This window comes from Chanodichthys erythropterus, chromosome 18 (assembly GCF_024489055.1).
Source record: "Chanodichthys erythropterus isolate Z2021 chromosome 18, ASM2448905v1, whole genome shotgun sequence".
Classification (NCBI taxonomy): Eukaryota; Metazoa; Chordata; class Actinopteri; order Cypriniformes; family Xenocyprididae; genus Chanodichthys; species Chanodichthys erythropterus.
Window position 1 is genome coordinate 4,308,831 of NC_090238.1, and position 22,832 is coordinate 4,331,662.

At 37.1% G+C, this 22,832-nt stretch overlaps 1 protein-coding gene across 8 annotated transcripts in view; it reads right to left on the bottom strand.

The window, feature by feature from the left end:
- Positions 1-22,832, bottom strand: part of tiam2a (TIAM Rac1 associated GEF 2a) — a 133,200-nt gene that overhangs the window by 90,093 nt on the left and 20,275 nt on the right. Inside the window, exons 1-3 of one of the 8 annotated variants that reach the window (XM_067368405.1) lie at positions 11,031-11,057; positions 10,647-10,732; positions 843-916 (exon numbers count right to left, since the gene is read on the bottom strand). The exons of 2 other annotated variants lie outside the window; for them this stretch is intronic. The gene's annotated coding sequence lies outside the window, so the exon portion shown is untranslated. Of the gene's footprint in view, positions 1-842; positions 917-1,970; positions 2,039-2,075; positions 2,341-10,646; positions 10,733-11,030; positions 11,058-22,832 lie in introns of those variants that run through there. 5 more of the 8 variants (XM_067368401.1, XM_067368403.1, XM_067368409.1 and 2 more) reach the window with 5 other exon arrangements.

Here is a 22,832-nt window from a genome sequence, read left to right on the forward strand (position 1 = left end):
TTCAGTTATACTGTAATGTTAAATGTCTATAATTCATGTTTAAAAAAAAAAATCAACTTCATAGAGACATCAGTACCAGTATTAGTATCAGTGATACTGAACTTCATTCATAAAAAGATGACATTAAACAAGGGGATGCCTCTTTCATAAGATGTAATATCAGTCTCTGGTGTCTCCAGAATATGTCTGTGAAGTTTCAGCTCAAAATACCCCACAGATCATTTCTTATTGCATGTCAAATTTGCCCCTATTTTGGTGTGAGCAAAAACACGCCGTTATTGTGTGTGTCCCTTTAAATGCAAATGAGCTGCTGCTCCCGCCCCCTTTCCAGAAGAGGGCGGAGCTTTAACAGCTCAACAACAACAAAGCTGGAGAATCTCACGCAGCCAAAATGAGGATTGTCAGTGTTGGTGTTCATCTTACATTGTTCAAACCAGAGCCGACACTGATGGAGAGACTCAGGAAGAAGTTACAACTTTTAGACGTTTCTGAATGGTTAGTGGATAAATTGATGTAGTTGCTGTGGAGTTGATTCAACTCATCCACTAGCATGTGCCGTCATGTTCATCTTTTGTGTTGAATTGACCCTCGTTTGTGAAGCAGTTCGGCGTAAAATGAGGGCATGACAACACTCTACTACAACAACTCTTCCTCTTCTCTAAAGCAGCCCAACATGACCCCGCCCCTTTTGTTGTATGTTTTACCATGGTGTTAGAACTGGTACACTGTTGTCGCTTATGAAAAAAAAAATGGCGGCGTCATGGGTGGAAACGTGCAGATTAAGGGGTGGTAATATTATAGTAAGATCGTATTTTTTCACATGCTTGCAGAGAAAGGCTTACCAAAACAAAATTACTGGATTGTCCTTTTCCACGTTTTCTGGGTTGGTTGATGCACCAGGGACCCGATTATAGCACTTAAACACAGAAAAAGTCAGATTTTCATGATATGTCCCCTTTAATGATTCGATTCTACATTTTTTTAATTGCATTCATAGTATTATGTAAATGCTTCACCTAATGTGTCTTAAACAAAAGAGAAAGACAAATTACTGTTCTTGACAAACAAATGATTTACGTTTCAAATAATCCATGCATGCATTTGCATCAGTAAATTATTTGACCAATGCATGGAGAAAACAAGTGAATCTTTACACCCTTATGTCATATATACAAGTTTTCCAGTCTACAAGCTTTCAGAAAGATCAGAGAAGTTGAGAGAACTCAAACACAAACACTTTCATTGATATCAGACAGAGAGCACTTGCATGTCTGACTTCATTTGCTCCTCAAAAAAAAAAAACAAAAAAAAAAACAGCAATAAATGGAAAACTAAATGGAATATTAAATATTAAAAAGGGATCAAAATAAGACTGAAAGCTACATGAAGTGAAACATGAAAAGAAGTCAGAAATACCACATCTATAGAATAGATCTAAAGGAACAAATCCTGATGTTTAGCAGATACAATGCTATTGAGCTTTATTTTACAGTATGGCCCAAAAAAGAGAGTGATCAATCAAATTTGGTTCTTCTAATCTCAGTATAGATTTATTGTCCTAGTAAAGTCTCATTACATGTCTCTGTACTCAAGACATCCCTGTCAAATGTCAACTGATAGGATATTTCAACATCATAACACAAATATTGACACTCTTTGACTATCACCAGACGCCCTTTTCTATATCATAAATCTTCCTGACGTACTCTAGACCATTCAATCTGAGCAACACACTGACTACAGGTCATTTAATCACAGAGCTGTCCTGAGCAGGAGTCTTTGGTTTAAAAATAACTGTAGGCAAATTAAAATTTCAACAAACAGTACATGATTCAGACAGCAAGAAGATAAAGTTAACCAACAGCAACAGTCTGTCACTAAGCCTACACCTGCAGCCTGTTTTTTCCTAATCCAGTTAGAGGCAACAAAGACTAGGGTGAAAAACACAGACAAAAACACCTTTCCCTTACCTTTGGGAAAAAGCTTTAATCTACAATGCTTTGAAAAGGAAGACAAATCCAGTTTGTCTGATCTCAACCTCAGCTCTCATACTTAAAAGAGACAAAGTGACTCACACAAAACCACATGCGCACACGTGGAAACTCCCTCCCAGACTGTGAGTGACTCCTGCTCCGGACAGCACTGCTTCGGCGTGAGGGGAAAATCTGATGTTTCTGCTGCAGTCAAGCCAGTGCTTCTTGTTGTTTTTTTTAGGTAGCATAAACTCCTTAAGAAGTCCACCTGAAGTTAGATCTCTGTTCTTTACTCAAAGCCGAGGACAAATGCTGAACCCCCCGCAGTTCCCCATGGAGGGTTAGAGCTAACCGAATGTGACCATGTCCACAGTGCTATCTGACCCTGCACCATCACCCCCACACTGAGAGGCGGGACGGGAGGGAGGGCAGCCAGAAAAATGGGGGAAATGGACGGGTGAAAGAGGAGGGGTTAAAGATAGATTCATTTGCAACTCAACATGAAAAAGGGGAACAAAATCCCAAAATTTGACTACAGTGAGGTTGGATGGCACTGACAAGTCTACATATATATATTTTTTCTAAATATACTCTTATAAGGAAGGACACAAGTAATGTTGTATTTGCCTGGCAACCCTAGATTTCACCGTGCTCCATGAAAACACATTCTTTCTCAGTTCCAATCAAACAAAAAGTGAATTCAATGGCTAATTCAGAAAACCACAACGTTATGCAGCCAAAAATATGATCACAGCTTATTAGACAAGTTTAAACACATACACTACGGGTCAAAAGTTTTTGGACGGCAAGATTTTTTAAATGTTTTTAAAAGAAGCCTCGTCTGCTCACCAAGGCTCCATTTATTTAAATCCAAAATACAGCAAAAACAGTAATATTGTGAAATATTATTACAATTTAAAATAATGTTTTTTTTTATATGAATACATTTTAAAATGCAGTTTATTCCTGTGATCAAAGCTGAATTTTCAACAGCATTACTCCAGTCTTCAGTGTCACATGATCCTTCAGAAATCATTCTAATATGCTGATTTGCTGCTCATGTAACTTTTATGATTATTATCAATGTTGAAAACAGTTGTGTACAATTTTTTTTCAGGATTATTTGATGAATAGAAAGTACAAAAGAACAGCATTTATATGAAATAGAAAGATTTTGTAACATTATAAATGTCTTTACCATCACTTTCGTTCAATTAAATGTGGCCCTTGCTGAGTAAAAGTATTCATTTCTTTAAAAAAAAAAAAATTCTTACCGACCCCAAACCTTTGAATGGTAGTGTATAATGTTACAAAAGCTTTGTATTTCAGATAAATGCTGTTCTTTTGAACTTTCTATTCATCAAATAATCCTGAAAAAAAAAAAAAATGTACACAAATGTTTTCAAAACGGATAATAATAATGTCTTCATTGGTCGACCAAGATTTTATTGGCCAGTTAGTCACAAAAAATAATCCACAGAAAGTGGTGAATTCATGCAGTCTATGACGGACAGGTCGTTAAAAGTGGGTTGTTGTGGTAAATGCAGTATGTCAAGCAGGAAATCCAAACGTTCGCCTATCATCCATTGACCTCAAATATGGCTTATCATTTGAAACGTGTAAGTAGTAGCAACTTTACATAGCTGCTCATTCTAACCTAGATAAATGTGCGCTATTATATATTCAAGAGTTTGTGTGGAGTGTGGAAACTGAAGTACAGCACACTTACTGCAAGACATGGACGCGCCGGCGCGATCACTGGCATTATTTCAACTTAAAATGCGCCGTCATTTTTTTGTCATACAGAACTGTAAAGGGTCTACTTTTATTTGTGTACACTCACAATAACAGCAAAACGTTGTGCTTTTGTAAAAAAAGAAAACAAACAGGATGCGCCTTCTGCCATCTCGGCCTTCCTGAACAGCAGCGCGTCACATAATTGAACTGAAACTCAGCGTATGGGCTACTTGCCTCACAGACACGAGAAATATATCTATAGAAAGCTTGAAACTTCTACTTTTAAACAAACCAAATTCAAATCGAAATCAAATACTCTCTGATTATGTAATCCATATGACTTCCATCTGACTCAAAAAACACAAAGTTTATTATAATAAACAATTAAAATGTTATTTTATAATAATAAACTTATATAAACATGCTACTTTTTTCCAACACATTTATAATCATTACTTTTGCCAGTGCTTTGCGACATGCTTTATGTGTGCGTTTGAGCGCGAGGCATATATTCTGCCCCAGAATATTTAAGTAATTAAATTAATATAAACATGTGATTAGTCAACTAATGGATTAAATTAACTACTTCTAGACTAGAAAAATCTTTAGTCAGGGGCAGCCCTAGTAATCAGAATGTGCAAACTCCTTCGATTTAAAATTGCAGTGTAACGGCCAGCTCAGTAAGGCTTTTTATTCAAAAGCATGCACAGGACAGAAATTACTTTGCTCACTTCTGCAGCAGATAAGATGCCAACATCTACTTTTCTGCAGAAACTCTACAATTGACTATTTTCATAAAGATAAGCATTCAATAAATGATCCTAATTAGCAGATCATGCTTTAAAGGATTTCATGCAGTGACTGGTGATTAGCTCAACAATGAAAGAGCAGAATGAGAAAAGAGGATCAGGATGACAATGAGAGTCGCTATTATAAATTGTTTAAAGGAGCTGGTGCCTTTGAAATGGGAAATGTCTTTGTGGGGATTAGGGACACAAGGTCATGCATATTCACTAAAGGCATGATCCTGCTAATTACACTCAGAACAATAGATTTTGGCCTTTACTGGGCTGCACACAAAGCTAATTAACAGCATCTGTTGGTGAAATCAAAAGCGCACTAGCTAACATTAAAGACAGCAAGAACTCACAAGCAGTTTTCTGTAGTGCTGTATGAGACGGGTTTCACTGCCTTGTGTTTTATTTAGCATTAGTTTGACAAACACAAGCTTCAAAGACCAATGAATGTTTTTAGCATCAGTATATGGTCTACAAATGATCTTAACTCCAGCCATCCTGACCATCATTAATGGTAACGGGCAAAACGTACTCAGCATAAGCACACAGTCGGTGATCCGTCAACAAAACACACAACAGTGGCTGTGTAAAATTAAAAAAATGCGATTCAGTAACTACAGATGACACTGTTTATATCAAACAATTGCCCAATTACACTAAAACAAAGATAAGTGTAGCAACTCATGTTGTAATAACAAAGCATAATATATTTAAGTGTGACATTATCAATACAATAAAATGTTCATAATGTAATTCTCTTAAAACGTGTTACATTATTAATGTAATACAATGTTCATAGTGTAATAATCTTCTCAAAACATAAAATCTTGAGCTCATAATGATATAATTTTTATATTATGAAAAATGTGTTACATTATAAGCTCACCAAAAATATTGTCGTAATTGTAATAGATGTTTTTTTAAACATAAATAAACATTGGTATTGCATTTTTGAAAATCTAAATCTAGTCTTTAACTACAAAATCCACCAGATTTAAATATTCAAGCAATTACTACTACTAACTGATGTTGATATTATTATCATCATTACTGTAGATTATTTATATATACACATTAGCCAACTCTTCTGTGTAACATCCTGTGAAGAACGTGTCACCTAATGTTACATTTACCTTGAGAAAAATTGGTTAGTTATCTAGAAAAATTAAAAGCATCTCCATAGAGAATCATATCATTAAAATTATCAATATTTTTGTACAATATAAACAAGTTATGACAAGCATTTAAAATCTCAATCTCAAAAAAATCTTAATAAAAAAATATATAATTAAATTTTAATTTAACGCATAGTAAAACGTAAAATGTGTTTTGGGGTCAAAACTCAAAATGGAGCACATCAAAATCACCAAACTTTTATGAAAATGGTGAGTTCACAATGTAGCTTAATACACCTACTTTTCTTTTAATGCAGCTTATTTGTGTACACTTTATTTTAAGGTGTCTTAGTTGAAATAATTAAACATTTAAATACCAAGTGATATCATTAACAAAACATCCACCTTATTTTGCAATGCAGAAGTAAACTATTTTCTCTGAATGTGTGAGACTTACGTTTCATTAATAGCCACTATAGACCTTATGTAGCCCCGACCCTTTTTAGCACTGCGCTTGTTGTCTTTTGACTTCCGGTTTGCCGCCATCTTTAGAAAATTGTCTTTGAACTTCCGTTTTTGCGGTAGCCCTGTATATTTCTATGGCATCGCTGTTGAAGAATAATTAGCTGGTGAAGTGGATTTACCTGTTGTAGAGTTAATGAAAGTTATCATGAGCATTGTTATGTTTAAAGCAGATGTCTTAACAAATGTCAGAAGACCGGGAAGATTTTAAAAATGAGCAGTTCATTCATAAATACATAAGATCGCTGTGGAAATACAAACCGGAAGTCAAAAGAAATCCAATATAAGAGTATTTAATCTCAGGAAAAACAGCAAATATACAACAACCACATAATACAAATATGACACGGAACAAATAACTGAGGAAACTAAGATCTTAAATACACAGAAGCTGTGTTTGAAATTGCCTCCTATACCCTCATTCACTATTCTCTATATTCCTCACTAATATACCACTTGAAGGAGTGAATGAGAATGAGTGAGTGAACTCGGACACTGAGTGCGCCGGAAGGGCTGCCGCTTTTGCATAGTTTGTGTTGTTTAATAATCATATGAAACTTAGCAAACTGGCAGTTCCAGTATTAAAGGACTCTGTCATGGAAACTAGCATGTATAAACCTTAATTAAACAATTTAATTATCAATTAAATAGAAATTTATACCTGTATGATATTATGCTGTACCCATATTGGACCAGCGTTTTGGAAAATGGATGGATTCAGCTGTGAGCAGAGATATGTATACGTCACATTCGACCACTCCAGACACGTCAGTGCACGCCATCTTGGAACGGTCAGTGTGTCGTCACTCACAGTAAGAATCAATGATGGCACAACACTGTGTTGCTTCTGGTTGTGAAACCACTGAGATTTATATTCCCGAAGAAATTGGATAACTTTCCACATTTCCACAGTTGGGAATGTGTTGGTTTGTGTTATATGCATTAAAGAGTTAGTTCACCCAAAAATGTAAATTCTGTCATTTATTACTCATCATGTCATTCTACACCTGTAAGACCTTCGTTCATCTTCAGAACACAAGTTAAGATATTTAATTAGAAAAGCAGCATAATTACCACATTTAAGGTCCAGAAAGGCAGTAAAGACATTGTTAAAACAGTTCATGTGACTACAGTGGTTCAACCTTAATGTTACGAAGATAACATTAGATACGAGAATACTTTTTCAGTGCAAAATCAAAACAAAAACAATGACTTTATTCAACAATTTTGTCTAAGCCGGCTTTCTGACGTAGAACCTGGAAGCGCTACACTGTCTAAACAATGTAAACATTGTAGGACAAAGACAGGTAATAGAGTAAATTGCTCGTCGCTTCAAAAAATTGAACCACTCTAGTCACATGGACTATTTTAACAATGTTTTTACTAATCTTCCGGACCTTGAATGTGGTCATTTCACAGCTTTCTATGGGGGATTAAAAAACCTCTTGGATTTCATAAAAAAAAGAAGTTCTGAAAATGAACAAAGGTTGTGGAATGACATGAGGGTGAGTAAATAATGACAGAAATTTCATTTTTAGGTGAACTAACTCTTTAACTCAATATTACAGGTCTTTACCATGGCACTTTTTAATGTTTTTACTTTTACTTTGGCAACTTTTTAATGTGTTTGCTCATGCCTGCATCTTGTTGTATTGCACCAGTTTAATTAAATAATCTGCTGATGTCTATTTTATTAGATATAGATATTCATACATGTGTCTAACAGTTGCATTCTGTCCCAACTTTTTTTGAAATCAGGTTTGTACCAGAAAAGTGGTTCTGGTTTTACAGTAATTTACTGGGATTGCTATGTGAAAGGGGCTATTGATTCATCAAATGGGATCATATGGATTACCGTTGTGTTCGTTTTGATCCAACCACTTGCACTTCCACTTTCCACTTGACCTATCCCCTAAAAAGTATGACATTAGACAATATTTAAATCCATCAAGTGTATCCACTACTGTCACTAAATTCTCCAAGTTCTTTGCTTCAATCAGCTTGTGTTCTTGTCAGTCTGTGTAGTTCATGAGAGCGGTCAAACACACAAATGACCCTCTCGACTAGACTCTCTTGCTGGAATTTGCTCTTTAAAAATCTTTTACAGATAATCTAAATGTCAGCAGTGATCCCAAGAGCAATCATGTAGTTCCAGTAAGCCACTGACGAAAAAAAAGGCAACTGACAACAGTTGTAAACATCAGTGCACGTGAAAGTGACGGTTTGTAATTGAGACAAAGAAATATGAATAAACTGGAGTAAAGGATTTAAAAAGCTAACATTCTGCATTTCTAATTAATCAAGCTGCCAGACATTCTGACCTCCAGAGACTAACATGAGAAACTACGACTGCCACAAAGGCAAATCTGTTACAGATGTGTGCACTCGTATCACTTGAACCAGAAACAGAATCTGTGACGGTTCAGTGATAAAACAGCTCTGGAAGACCAGATGCTGACAAATGAAGAGGAAGAGACAAGAACACGCATAGATATACGTATGAAGTGAACCATCTTTTGATATTAAAGGGGTGTAAAAAAAAAAAAATGGTACCCATACATTAACCTTGTCCACAGCCCACACCTGCTACAATCTATCTCCACTGACATGTTCTCTACACATGGAGGGAAACGAAATCGTATTATCTAAACCACTAAATTGAATAAGGTTGACCCGACTCACTCGGTGTCCTTTGCCAAGCAATCTGTCACGTCAAGGTGCTAGAGTTCATTGAAATCAATGGTGAGTCTGATGTGGTCTGGGTGCTGGGAGACAGATTTCGCCAGTGTCTCAGATGATTTTTCACTCAATTTTCCGACGTAAGCTTCATTTACACAGCTGGCGGGGAATCAGAGGGAGTCGCTGAGCTAGGACAAGGCTACTTCATAATGGTTAAATTCAGTGGTGTAGCAACCATTAAAACTGGAGAGCAGAGGTCCTCCTTACTTTTAAAAAAGTACTTAATTCGCCGTTTATTTCATATTTGAGCTTTACATGACAAGAAATCAGAGACAAACAGTTATTCTGTTACCCCTATGCCACTCTTAAAGGGATAGTCCACCCAAAAATGAAAATTACCCCATGATTTGCTCACCCTCAAGTCATCCTAGGTGTATATGACTATCTTCTTTCAGATGAACACAAATGAAGCTATATTATAAAATATCCTGGCTCTTTCAAGCTTTATAATGCATCCATCCATCATAAAAGTTATCCATATGATATTAATAAAGGCCTTCTGAAGTGAAGCGATGGGATTTGGTAGGACAAATATCCCCATTTAAAACTTTATTAACTATAATAACTAGCTTTCGGCAGATGGCTGTAGTGTACACATCAATTTGCAGCAGAAGAGTAACCCCTGACCCGACGCATGATGCATTAATAAACATGGAAGCGCAGAGGATAGAGCAAAACAAAACACCAGTCACAAATTAGAAGCCTAAAACGAAAAGTTTGAGTTTGAGTTTGTTGCCCAGCTCTATTTGTTTTAAATGAGAAATAAGCTTACAATACTGCTACATCCTGCGGCAGGAAATATATATATATATATATACAGTTTAAATTAGGACTATAAATAATTATATAATTATAACAGTTTGAAGCAGAAAACCTTGTGTAATTATTTTATTATCCTTATATCCCCCTTATTAAGCTAAAACACATTATGTGAAAAATTTGCATTGCGCTCCTAAAGTTTTTTAATGTGCTCCTAAACTTATGAGCACATGTTCTCCTTGGGAAAAAGAAAGTGTCAAGCCCTGATAACATACTGTACATAAGCAAACAGTTGTGGTCTGTCAAGTTGGATGCTGCCTTCAGTCAGCAATCAGAAATATTGTCAAGGGGAGACTGGTTTACAACTGACCCATCAGGAGAGGTCAGACACAAAGCAGGACTCCTTGAAGTTCTCACAGATCACTTTTCATTCTTAGTTGATACCGTCTGAAGGACTAGTACAGATGGCTTTCGGGTAGTGCGGTGGTTTATAGCGTGTAGAAACCAGCTGTCATTTCTTGATTGAATGTGTAGCCCTTTTCATTCAGAGATTCTGGAAAATATTTGGAAAAATTCCGGTAATTGTTCTGGCATTGAGTGATTTTGTTCATTCTCAATGAACAAAACCAGGGTCTGATACTGGTCTGAATTTTCCAGCATTCCAACTGAGTGATTCATTGTCTTTCTTTGAGAGCACAGGCACCCTCGAGTCTGAAAGATCAGGCTTTTTACCAAGGTCAAAATATTTTCTGTGTTGTCAAATTATCCTTTTTACACATGAGATTCTGTGTGTAATTTTTTTGGGTGTAAAGCCCTGGGTGAACTCTGTTTTTTACGCGTACACACCTAAACACACAGCCTTGCAAAGTATACTTCATTTGATTCATACACAGGCGTTTGACACATGCACCGTTTTGAGCAATCTCGCTCCACAAGTTACAACCCATGTAAATATATTTGTGTTCTTTCATGCAAGAGTTGTACAAATGAGGGTACTTTCTAACCTCTTCACACAATCTCTCGTCTATGTAGGCCTTCATCGTCGCTGTAACTTGCATGTGTTCCAGTTTGTTCTGTGTATCCAGTTTTTCTTTGATTACAAAAAAATTAAACGCAAGTGTAAATCTGGCACTGTGCGTACTCTTCTGATGACAAAATTTGCGTCACGTGCACTATACGCTGACCCTCGCGTATTCATAAAAAGTGAATTATAGGGTGAATTCAGGTTGGTTGGGACACTTTTTCCCAGTCATCTCAATGAAAAGTGTCCCAATTACCCTGAATTCACCCTACTTTACAATACTTAATTCAGCTTAATGTGCACAGACAACTGTAAGCTATTTGTTGGTAGAAGAGTAATCAGTGTGACTTTTTTAAAATGTACAAACCTTTAAAAAAGTTAGTTTGAGCGTTCCAACATGTTACCTCAGTTTGGAGTGGAACTACCTGTTTTACCAAACAATGGAGGAAAGGAGTGTTGCATGGAAACACTTAGAGTTGTGTTTCAAATAAAAAATCGTTTACAGCTGCCTTAAATGACATGTCAGGGTTTACCTCAGTGTTTCCTATACAGAATACGGACTTGCAGTGGGGACAATGACTATTAATAAACTGGAAACTGGAAGTGATTTTGATGCAAATTACTGGGTTCACATTTACAAAAACTAACACACACTCACAAACACACCAAGGACAGCCAGTAATGTGACCTCATAACCCAGAGCCCAAAAGGTTAGGTGTTATACTAACAGTGCAAGACAACTGCATGCCTCGTCTCTAAAGACAGCTGGATCTATCTGTAAAGAGCCTTTAGATTTTTCTTCTTTCATCTCAGTATTTCATGTATCTTTAACACATCTCCTCACAGGCTGAATCTGTAATTCAGTTCAGTACAACAGCAATAACATTTCACTAGAGGCAAGGCTAATAAAAATAAAATCAACTGTCATTATACATTTTGAATGAGCCTCTCAGAGCCAGATCAGATATTAATCTTGGACTGCAAAAGATTTTCCTCAAAGGATGAATGTTCCTATAAACAAATGTAGTTTAGTCAAAACCAGGTCCTAAAGTATGTCTGAAAACTGCCTTCAGATGTTTATAGTGTCTTATCTTTGTTTAAGTTGAACATCTTGTTAATGGAGATAAAGAATTACAGGATTTTTTTTTTTCTTGAATTTGCTTCATCAATTACGGGTTGCAGTGTAAGATAACAGAAGACAGCTAACACCTCTCCAGAGGTGCAAGGTTTCCCTTATCCAAACAAACATGCACGCACACCCGCACACACACACACACACAAAAAAAAAACATGCACAGCAAAGTCTGAGAGGGGTAACATCACCAAAATAAGCATGATTTGTTTCAGTTGAGAAGACAATAAATTTACACAAAAGCTAGTATTGGACTAGGGCAGTAGTACCAAAAAAAAAAAAAAAATCTCGTTAAATTTTGAGAAAAAAGTCTAGATAAAATGTTGAGAATAAAGTCATTAAACTACGAGAAAAAAAGTAGTTAAATTGAGAACAAATTTGTTAAATTTCGAGAAAAAAGTCGAGATAAAATGTTGAGAATAAAGTCATTAAATTATGAGAATAAAGTCATTAAATTATGAGAAAAAAGTTGTTAAATTATGAGAACAAATTTTAACGAATTTGTTCTCGTAATTTAATGACTTTTTTCTCATAATTTAATTACTTTATTCAACATTTTATCTCGACTTTTTTCTCGAAATTTAACAACTTTAATCTAGAGATGGTTTTAGTTTTTTTTTATTATTGTTTGGCCCTAATCCTCTTCCGTAAATATATAAATAATATAAATTAAAAAAAAACTATAAAGTTCCAGCAAATACTGAATAATTATGAGCAAAATACTTATTCATACTTAGAAAAGTTTTAAGAGGCACTGCTATATAGATCTAACTGTTGGCAGGTTGTACAGACGAGTGGTGATTTTAACAGAATACTTGAAACTTGATGTTCAACTTGATAATATGCTGTGTGTTACAAGGGGAATGTGATGTATTGATCCCCAGAGTATCAGCCTCAAAAACCGTGCAGTAAAATGAGATCAATTTTGAATGCGAACACGTCCAGACTGCTCTGAGTCAGTGAGCTATAAATGACTGCGGATCAGAGCCAGACTGCAGGAGCCGGGACAGGTTTCCCACCAGACAGACTGGGGGCCGTGGAAATAACAGAGAAACACAGAGAGAGATTGTTGTGAATATGACAAATTGGGAACATACACAGAATGATACAACTGATATTTGTAAAGAATACATACTACTACTTAGAGTTGCACGATTCTGAATAAACTGAGAATCGCTTCTTTTTGTTTTGGGAACAAGATCGCATGGGTGTTTGAATCAAGTTCACAATCGTGCAGCTACAAATTACACATTCGACACCACATAAAAACTTATTTTAGTGATATAAACACACATGCCCCAGTTTCAAAACATTGCTGCCTTCGAATGAATCTCATAAGGTGTCATTCGCAGACAGCGTGACACAAATATCTCTCCACATGGCGCTAGCACGTTACTACGCTAACAGTGAAATACTACATAGGGGAGAGTGGGGTAAGATGAGCCATTTTTTTACTTATGTGGTCCTCAAGATAAGGAAAAATGAGGCAGAAGTACGGTGAATGGATCTAAAGTATTTTCAGTTAGTGATGGGGAGTCGACTCCAAAAGAGTCGATTCCTCGACTCTGAATAGCCCCAGAGTCGGGCTCGACTCCAGCACCGGAAACGACTCTCGGTGTCGACTCTGTTGCTGTGTCCAGAATCGCTCACTTGTTTACTGATTCTCGAATCCATAGCCTACATAATGCATGGCAGTTAAGTGCATAATGTCTATGGTTAAGTGCACTAAGCAAGAGTGAACGAAATGAAGCGAGGAATTCGGACACTGACGAATCGCGTCAGAGAGCTGTCGCAGAAACTTTGTCACATACATTTATGTAGCTTACTTTAGAAATAGATAACAGTCGTTGTGACTTTAGTTTGTAATTATACATACCTCCGTGTCAGCTTTAGTATTGATGCTAGCTTATATTACTGCAATAGATTTGATTTTCCATAGTTAACCGTGTGCATTAAACCATACATAAACATAATTAAACTCACACCAACAATAAACACATTAATAAGTGTACATGTATGCATTTTTATGTATTGTATTCATTTTAGTATCTAACTCTCGTGTTCATTAAAGAATCCCTGCTTTCTCGTTTATTTCATTCTGACATAATATTCGACCACAGATGTTTTTCGTGACTTTTCACTCGGTAAAATTAGGTATCTGCAATTAGCAACATTGATAAGCTACTCATCAAGTCATCTCTAAATTGGTCTAATTTGGACAGTCTCGCTAAACGTGTGTTGTTTTAATGAGGGGATTTTAAGGCTTTGTGTCGGGGGGAAATAAATTGTGTAAGGACTGCCATCTCGGCTTATTTATGTCCATTTTGATGTACAGTAAATGGAGTCGAGGTGTCGATTCCATCAAATCCAACAGTGGGAGTCGGGAGTTGGGAGTCGGAGCCGACTTCAAAAAACCTGGAATCGAACACTCCTATTTTCAGGATGTTTCCTATTATTTTAAATCATCAGAATGCATCTATGACGAAGGGTTCAAAAAAATATGACTTCTTATTTTAAAAAAGTGTTCCTGTGGCTCAATTTACCCCAGGGTAGGGGTAATTTGATCCGATTCAGTGGGTAAGTTGCACCATCTGGATGTAAACTGACCATCTTATTGAATCTGAATCAAACCCATGTGAAATTGTAAAGATTATTTACCTCTTTTAAAACTAATTTAATAATCAAATTTCCTTTTACAAATAATATTTATTTTCTTAAAGCTAACTTTAACAACATAAAACCAACCAAATGACGTTGAAATTTCAATATCTTTAATTATTTGCATTTCTGAAACATTATGTTGAACATTAAAAAATCTATAGAGAAAGTTTGGTGAGTTAAATAAAAACTAAAGTTTGAATGAATGAATGAATGAATGAATGAATGAATGAATGAATGAAAATAATAAACATTTTAGGTCAAAAGGGTTCATGGCATGGTAGTTTTTCTGCAATGTCGACCATGTTAGGCCATTAGAGACTACAGGTGGAATGATATATATGATTAAGCATCTTCTGGTTCGTATCAGAGAAGGATCTGGTGTACTTGTACACTGTTCCTATCAAATAAACTTGAGGAAAAAAAACAAAGTAAGCCAGTTGCGTAATATTACATTGAAATTATACCAGTCAGATACTTATGGTGGGGTAAGTTAAAATGCTGGCTCAATTTACCCCATAGCATTTGCATTTACTTTAATGAACCAAAAAAAAAAAAAAAAAAAAAAAGTTTTTAAAGTAAATGGGTGCCTTCCACTCCTCCCATGTGCTTCTCCTTTTCACAGGCTGGCAGAAATGATGGGTGGTCAACATGTCAATAAAAGTGTACGGGGGTGGGTCAACTTACCCACTGGCTCATCTTACCCCACTCTCCCCTACACTAGCATACAAAATAAACACAAATACTAGGTGAAACAGATACATTTTTAATTTAAAACTTTTATAGATACACCTATGATGTCTACTGTTGGTAGGCAGCTCACTAGGTTTGAGAAAACAGCGATGGAGTGCCGTAATCTCTCACGGCCATTTATCTTCCTCCTGCAGGACAGGACATCTGAGACGAAGCAGCAGTGATGCTGTGCTGCACAGGAACTGAGCACACAAACAGATGCCTGAGTGCTGAGAGGTTAGGGCAGGTCAAGCTGTTCTTTCACAGAGAAGACGAGAAAGAATTTGCTCCGTGTACCATTTGTTCACGCTTAAAACTCCCTTGACCGGAAAAGTCAAACTTGAATTGTTACAATGTTTTTTTTTTGTTTTTGTTTTTTGCAGTTAGAACGACAATCAAGGGGAAAAGAGCAACTGGACAACATTGTAAGATGAAGCAGCACTCTTTGGTTTTAACTGTCAAAACATGTGCTTACCCACAGAAACAGACGCTAAACCCTTTCACACATACAGTCTTTACTGGTAAATTACCGTTAAGAGATCATTATGTGTGAACAGGATCTAATCAAAAATACCAGTTAATACCAGTTAATAGTTTTTGGCAATTTACCAGTATGAGGGGTGTGAAATTACCAGTAAATTACTGGTATGATGTTGTGTGTGAACAAAGTTACTGGTATGAGCAGGTACGAGGTCCGAACGCGCTGACATGTCTGCTTTGGGCCAATCATAGGCCCTGTTTACACCTGCTATTAAGATACGTTTTGGTCGACTGGATTACAAGTGGACGAGGGAGACACATACCTGTTTATACCTGGTGTTTTAATCCGTCTCTTTTGTACTTTGAGGGGAGTGTCTATGGGTAGTTAAATGTATGGGTTTCTTCAGAAGTTTTCATCTAATAGGCGAAATAACCATGCACAATTTGCATATGAACACAACCGGGGACTACAGGAAAACATACAGAGAGCATCAGCTTTTCTTTCTGCTCTGACAGCCGCAAGACTGCATTGAAAACAAAAAGTACATGTTAGAAAACAAATGTTTAGAGAACATTGTGCTTAGTATGGTTTTTCATCTTCAAACCAAATTTATGGCTTCAGCCGGCAAAGTTTAAATCCCATCTGGCTAGTGTGCTTCATGTTTACGCATTAAATCAGTGGAGAGAAGTCTTTTGTGGCAGTTCAAACACGTTCGACCACGTGAGCGCCTACACCATAAACGCAATCCGGTCAAATGCGTATTTAACTACCTCTGGTCGAAAGTAGACAAGCTCAAAACCTTTTACACTCCGTTTTACACCTCGTCATCCACTTGTGATCCGATCGACCAAAACGCATCTTAATACCAGGTAATACCACTTTTTTGTTAATTGATATTTTTTGTATATTTTGTCTGTTTTTTTTTTAGTTTCTTGGATGATTGGGTAACTAGTTGACTGATAAGGTCAGATGTGATGGATCATGTTGAAATCCTTTGTACCTTTCAGTGCACTTGTTGTTTGCCAGGTGAAGACCTTTGGGTCAAAACATTGTTTATTTGAATAAATTGATCTTCGGGAGCAGCAGTGGCAGTGTGCCGATTCTTGTTTATTTATAGTGAAGCGCTTTATCTGATTGAGCATGTGCCTAAAGTTTCTGGATGTGCACATATTTTTTTGAATTCGATCATGGCATGATTGCCATATATGCCTAAACAAACCAAACTAAGTGAAAAACATTGCAGGTTCTGAAACAAATGCTCCAAAGGAGCCAGGTGTGAAAACACCTACGTGTGAAGTAGAGAATCCTGTGGTGAACAGCCAAAAAAGACACTGCTCCAGAGCTAAGGGGGATGGAAACAGCTTGTTAATGAAAAACCCTTAACTGGGAATAATAAAAAAGCCAATGAAACACAAATGCTGCATCATCAGTCAGAATCAAAGACCACACCTGCCCTCGGCCACTGAGACAAGAATAACAGAATCACAAAATAAATTATATGATCAAACAACTTGCTTTTAGCCAAGAATAAACAGAGCACAGTAGAAAACAAGATCAAATGGGACAAACCCATTCATGGCTATAATTAACATCATCATTAGGAACCAGTGAATCAGTTTTAAACCAAAAAATAAAAATAACAGCTGAGCCCAAAGTTTCCAGAGAGGCACGAGTGCCATTAGACCACAGGGTTACAGCACTTTTTAACAGGAGAAATAAATCTTTCATTCTGAAAATTACTCATTTTCCTGTCAGGAGCCATTTGGAGGTTACCCCAGAATATGAAGAACAGAGTCTGTGAAGAAGGTTAACTGGATGCCTTCTTAAATTGCTTCCAGTCAGATAACAGGTGGATTATTCTTTACTATACAGGGTGTGTTTGACACAACCTGTTCTAATTAAAGCACGTGGTGGTGGACCGGAATGAACTGAGTACCAATCCTTGAGTCCTTCGAGAAGGCAGCTCTATTAGTTCCAATCCTTTGCTAGCAAGCTCTATTAAAACTATTAAGTAATACTTATGAGGGTAAAACAAATGGTGGCAGTGTATAGAGTGAAACACCACAACCCCCACAAATTTTTTGTCCAAAATGGCCCATCTGGAGAGTGCAACAAAAGGCTTGTTGAGTCTGAGGCATGGTGGGATAGTGATGACCCTCAGAATCTAATCCCTTGGGGCAAATCACACACTCAAACCCAGTCCCGGACGAGAGGAATTACAATCACCACTACTTAAGCAGCTGGAGGAGGGGTGAACTCTGCTGAACACTCCATGGTTTGCCATCTCTCTCTATAACCTGTGCATCTCAGGCTTTGTTCTCCTGGCATGTCTTAAGGCTATTGAGGCTGAGCTGACATGGATTAGGAAAAAGCTTCTCAAATGACAAGTGAATGTCGGCCTCCCAGGAATAGCCACAAACAGGATTTCACAATCACAGTTAGATTAAATCCTCACTTGTGTTGTCACGATACCAAGGTTTCAAGGTATACCGCAGTTTGAATTTCAAAACCACAAATATTTTCCATTATTCCTTTCCTGTAGTATGAGCGGTCTCGTCAAAGACGGAAAGTTGTTGTGTGCAGCATAGAGAGTTGGTTGGTGTGCGCAGTCAGTCACCTGTGTGTAGGATGGCCGAAGGAGGTGAACCCCTGGAACTTTCCCCCTCCTCGAAAAAGACAAAGTCTGATGTACGGGAATTTAAATTCGGTACCGAAAACATTCAGATGGACACGGCTTGAAGGAGGAAAGACATTCAATTTGTAAGACATGTTTAAGAGTGGCTGCTAGAGAAGGCAATACGTCAAGTTAGTGTAGGGCTGGGTGATATATTGATGCGATTGTCACGCGCAATTCGTCAGTAAAGCCGGTTCCCTGATTACCACGAAATCGCCATCACCTGCTTTCAAATGGAGCAGCATTTAATAGACAGAACCGTAGATCACTGACAAGCTGGGTAAATACAATCAGTTTTGGAACGTAAATAGAAAGAGGAATGCATGTTGTGTAACAGTATATTGGATCCGTGCATAAACTCTTAAAATGACTGACTCTTGACTGAATAACTTATAACTTTAATTTTAAGAATTAATCTGTATTTAATTTTTACAATAAAAATGATCCAGTGTTTTTACATTTGATTACTTTAATTTCTGTATTATTTTTACCTGAATACTACTGTTAGACCCACTTGAAAAACTTAAAGGGATAGTTCACCCAAAAATGAAAATTTGATGTTTATCTGCTTAACCCCAGGGCATCAAAGATGTAGGTGACTTTGTTTCTTCAGTAGAACACAAATGATGAATTTTAACTCCAACCGTTGCCGTTTGTCAGTCTTATAATATAAGAATATAATCGTCTATAAGGGTAAAAATAAACATGCACAGACAAATCCAAATTAAACCCTTCTCACACAAACCGATCGTTTTGTGTCTTAGGACATCAATGTGTCATCACGAGCCGCAGGGTTTAATTTGGATTTGTCTGTGCATGTTTATTTTTACCCTTATAGACGATTATATTCTTATACTATAAGACTGACAGACCGCAATGGTTGGAGTTAAAAATCATCATTTGTGTTCTACTGAAGAAAAAAAGTCCTCTACATCTTGGATGCCCTGGGGGTAAGCAGATAAACATCACATTTTCATTTTTGGGTGAACTATCTCTTTAAAGCCATGTTTATTTAATTTATCTCTTTATTCTATTGTATTTATTTGTGCTGTTGTTCGCAATTTGTTTATTTTTCTTATTTCAGAATTCAAATATTAATTATATTTATTTAATTATCTAACCTGACATACATTTATGACTGTTACAAAATATTTTATGCTGCTTTAAAATAAAATATTGTGTTCAATATATGTGTGTGTTCAATGGGAAAAAGCTGTTTTTTACCCAGAAATTTTAGAGCTGTAAACACAATATTGTGAAACCATGATATTTTTGCTTAAGGTTACCATACCGTCAAAATCTCATACTGGCTCATGTCTAACTAACTATTGTACTACTTACTATTTAATCATGTTATTTAACTATATGTCATTATAGTTCTATTGTAGACACAAGAGCTTGATCCACTGACTGCCTCTGTTATTTTCAAACTTAACAGAAGCTGAATTGCTGCGGCTATTAAAGCTGACTGCCGAGAGTCGCGTCTGCATCGCATCAGATTGTCTGTTCTCCACTTTGCTGTAAGTTTCTTGGTACAGCATGGGTAACATGGGTTCATTCATTCAATGGTATTATTTGTACACTGTACTCAAAGCTCCCGCTAAAATGAAGTAGAATGTAACGAAATAAGAGGGGAGTTCTGCAATGAATAGGAGATGCATCTGAAATGGGTTAATGCAGGATGGAAACAGTAATGCGCTTTGACTGAACACTTGAGATCAGATCACTAAAAACACATCTTAATACCAGCAGGAAACAAGGTCTAATTTGCCAATTATAAATGAAACACCTAAAAAATACCTGGTGAATTGGTTGAAGTAGAAAGTCTTCATGCATAGAGACTCCCCTATGAAGACTTTCAGTCCTGACAAAGCTATCAGAACTTTTACTCCATTCAAGTGAGCTGGTTTTGAAGGGTTTCTTAAGGCTGCAGTCAGGCAAGGCAATATAATCATTCAATATAGCTTGATTTAGACAAAAGACAAGAAAAAGAATTTAAAGGGATGAACCTCTAGCTTGTGGCTTTACTCCACACATCCATCACTGAGAACAATAGAGGCTGTCCTAGAAATGCAGCACTTTATTTCAGAGCTTCCTGTCCCAGCTGTGTTTACTCTTATGATTAGTGTTGAAAGAATGGCTGCAGAACCAAATGTCAGCTGGATGCACATCGGACAGATCAATCACTTTCTCTTTCCCTGCCTCCTTCCCTCACACACACACACACACACAAATATGACTAAAACATTTTAAAATAGCTACCAAGCAAACAAATTAATTTAAGAAAGCTTTCATCAAGAAAAAAAATGCATCCCAATACACAAAAGGGCTGTTCACACTGAAATAGTTAACCCTGGGTCTTTCTAAACCCTGAAACCCTGGGAAAACAGAATCCTGAGTTATCCTAATTCACAATAGGGATTTTCAAACTGCGCTTAACCCTGGGTTATCATTGTTCTAAACACCGGGGTGAAGGAACGTTTCCTGCTTGTAAATTAGAAGCGGGGTTAGCACCACTTTTTACCCGGGGTTATGAAACCCTGCTGTGGAGCAAGGTTAACACTGCTTTTTTGGGTAAATTATGTGCAGCGTGAAACGTTTTTTTTGTTGTTTCATAACCCTGGGTAAAAAAGCAGTGCTAACCCAGTCTCTAAATTACAAGTGTGAAACGTTCCTCTACCCAGGGTTAGGAAAGACAATAATCCAGGGTTAAGTGCAGTGTGAAAAGCTCTAAAGATGATCACTAGTTCTACGGTTGTCAAACGTACCGGTACTTTAATAAAAAAAAAAAAAAAAACAGGTTGACGGTACCATATTTTCTGTTGTACCAGTAGTAAAGGGCATAGGGTATATTCAGTAACCGCTGATAGACGCTCTCGTTCATGTTTATTTGAGTGCTCTCTGAGCATCAAAGGTTTCTATTTACAGCGTGTTTTTACAAGAGTAGAGCATTGTAGCCAATTATATCTGTTGAGCATTTCTGGATTAACAACCATATTTAAATGCGCAACTGAATTGGAAACTCTGATGACTGACAGTGATAACCAACGGACAAGACAAAAAGGGACAAATTTTTTTTAAAGCTGCAGTCCATAACTTTTTTGGTTTAAAAATGATCCAAAATCAATTTCAGAGCAAGTACATAACCAGCCAGTGTTCAAAAATATCTCATTATCTTAGCTCGATTCACAAAGGTAAGCTTGTAGCTCTTACTTTTATAATAAGAGCGACATGGTGGATTTCCACAGGAAATTTGAGCATGCAGCAGTTCCTCTGTGCATCATTATGTCACTTCCGTAAACAGAAAGGAGGAGTCCAGGCTAGTCGGTTTTTTCACGTGAGGATGCTGCTGGTAGCGGATCATTTATAGCCTGTTCTCACAGCAGCTGATCATTTTGATGGTGGATTGTAATCCAGAAAGATCCAAATGACAATCATCAGTGACAACGAGATTTAGCCGTAGTCAAAAGCAAAAGACTTTGGACTGTGGAGTGGCTACAGAAATTGAAATCTAGAGGTAACGCTAATACACACAGTCATAGTAATGCTGATGTTGTTAACATTAATGATTTAAGAACAATATAACGGTAATAATAATTTGCACGGTTTGGCATGATCCGAGCTAAGCGATCATTAGATTTAATAACTATTGGCAGCGTGATTTATTGTAGGCCTAATGCTTTTTTCCTCAGTTGGTCAGAACAAAAGTGGTAGACATGTTACTTACTTGTTCAGATGATATTTTTCAGTGAAAATTCTTATATTGGTCATACTTTCAATACGTAGAATCTGTGATTCTGAAGTTCAGTATCCACACCGGTGTGGTGACTGACAGCAAGCATTAGATTCATCCGCGATGACGAGCTGTGCCGAGGCACAACGCACGTACAGATAACTTCCGTATATGACTGCAATCGCAGGTTTCAAACAAGAGATGGCGACAAAGAGGAACAATCGCGGACTGCAGCTTTAAGTATCTAATTCAACAGTTTTTGCTCTGGTACCAAAATTGGTACAGAGAACCACAACATTTTACTTGTATTGGTACCGACTACAGAAATTTTGGTACTGTGACCAGCCTACTTCCTTTAGAGTTCCTTGTAGGGCTGGGCGATATATCGAATGCTTTTGTCACGCGCATTGTCAGTAAAGCTGGTTCCCTGATTACTGCTAAATCGCCATCACCTGCTTTCAAATGAAGCGGCATTTAATAGACAGAGCCGTAGTTCACTGATAAGCCACGCAATATCGCGTTCAATATCGATATGAATCGCCGTCGATATTGAACGCGATATTGCGTGGCTTGTCAGTGAACTACGGCTCTGTCTATTAAATGCCGCTCCATTTGAAAGCAGGTGATGGCGATTTAGCGGTAATCAGGGAACCGGCTTTACTGACGAAATGCGTGTGACAATTGCATGCGATATATCGCCCAGCCCTGGTTCCTTGCCTTATATTTTTAACATTAAAGGGATAGTTCATCCAAAAATGT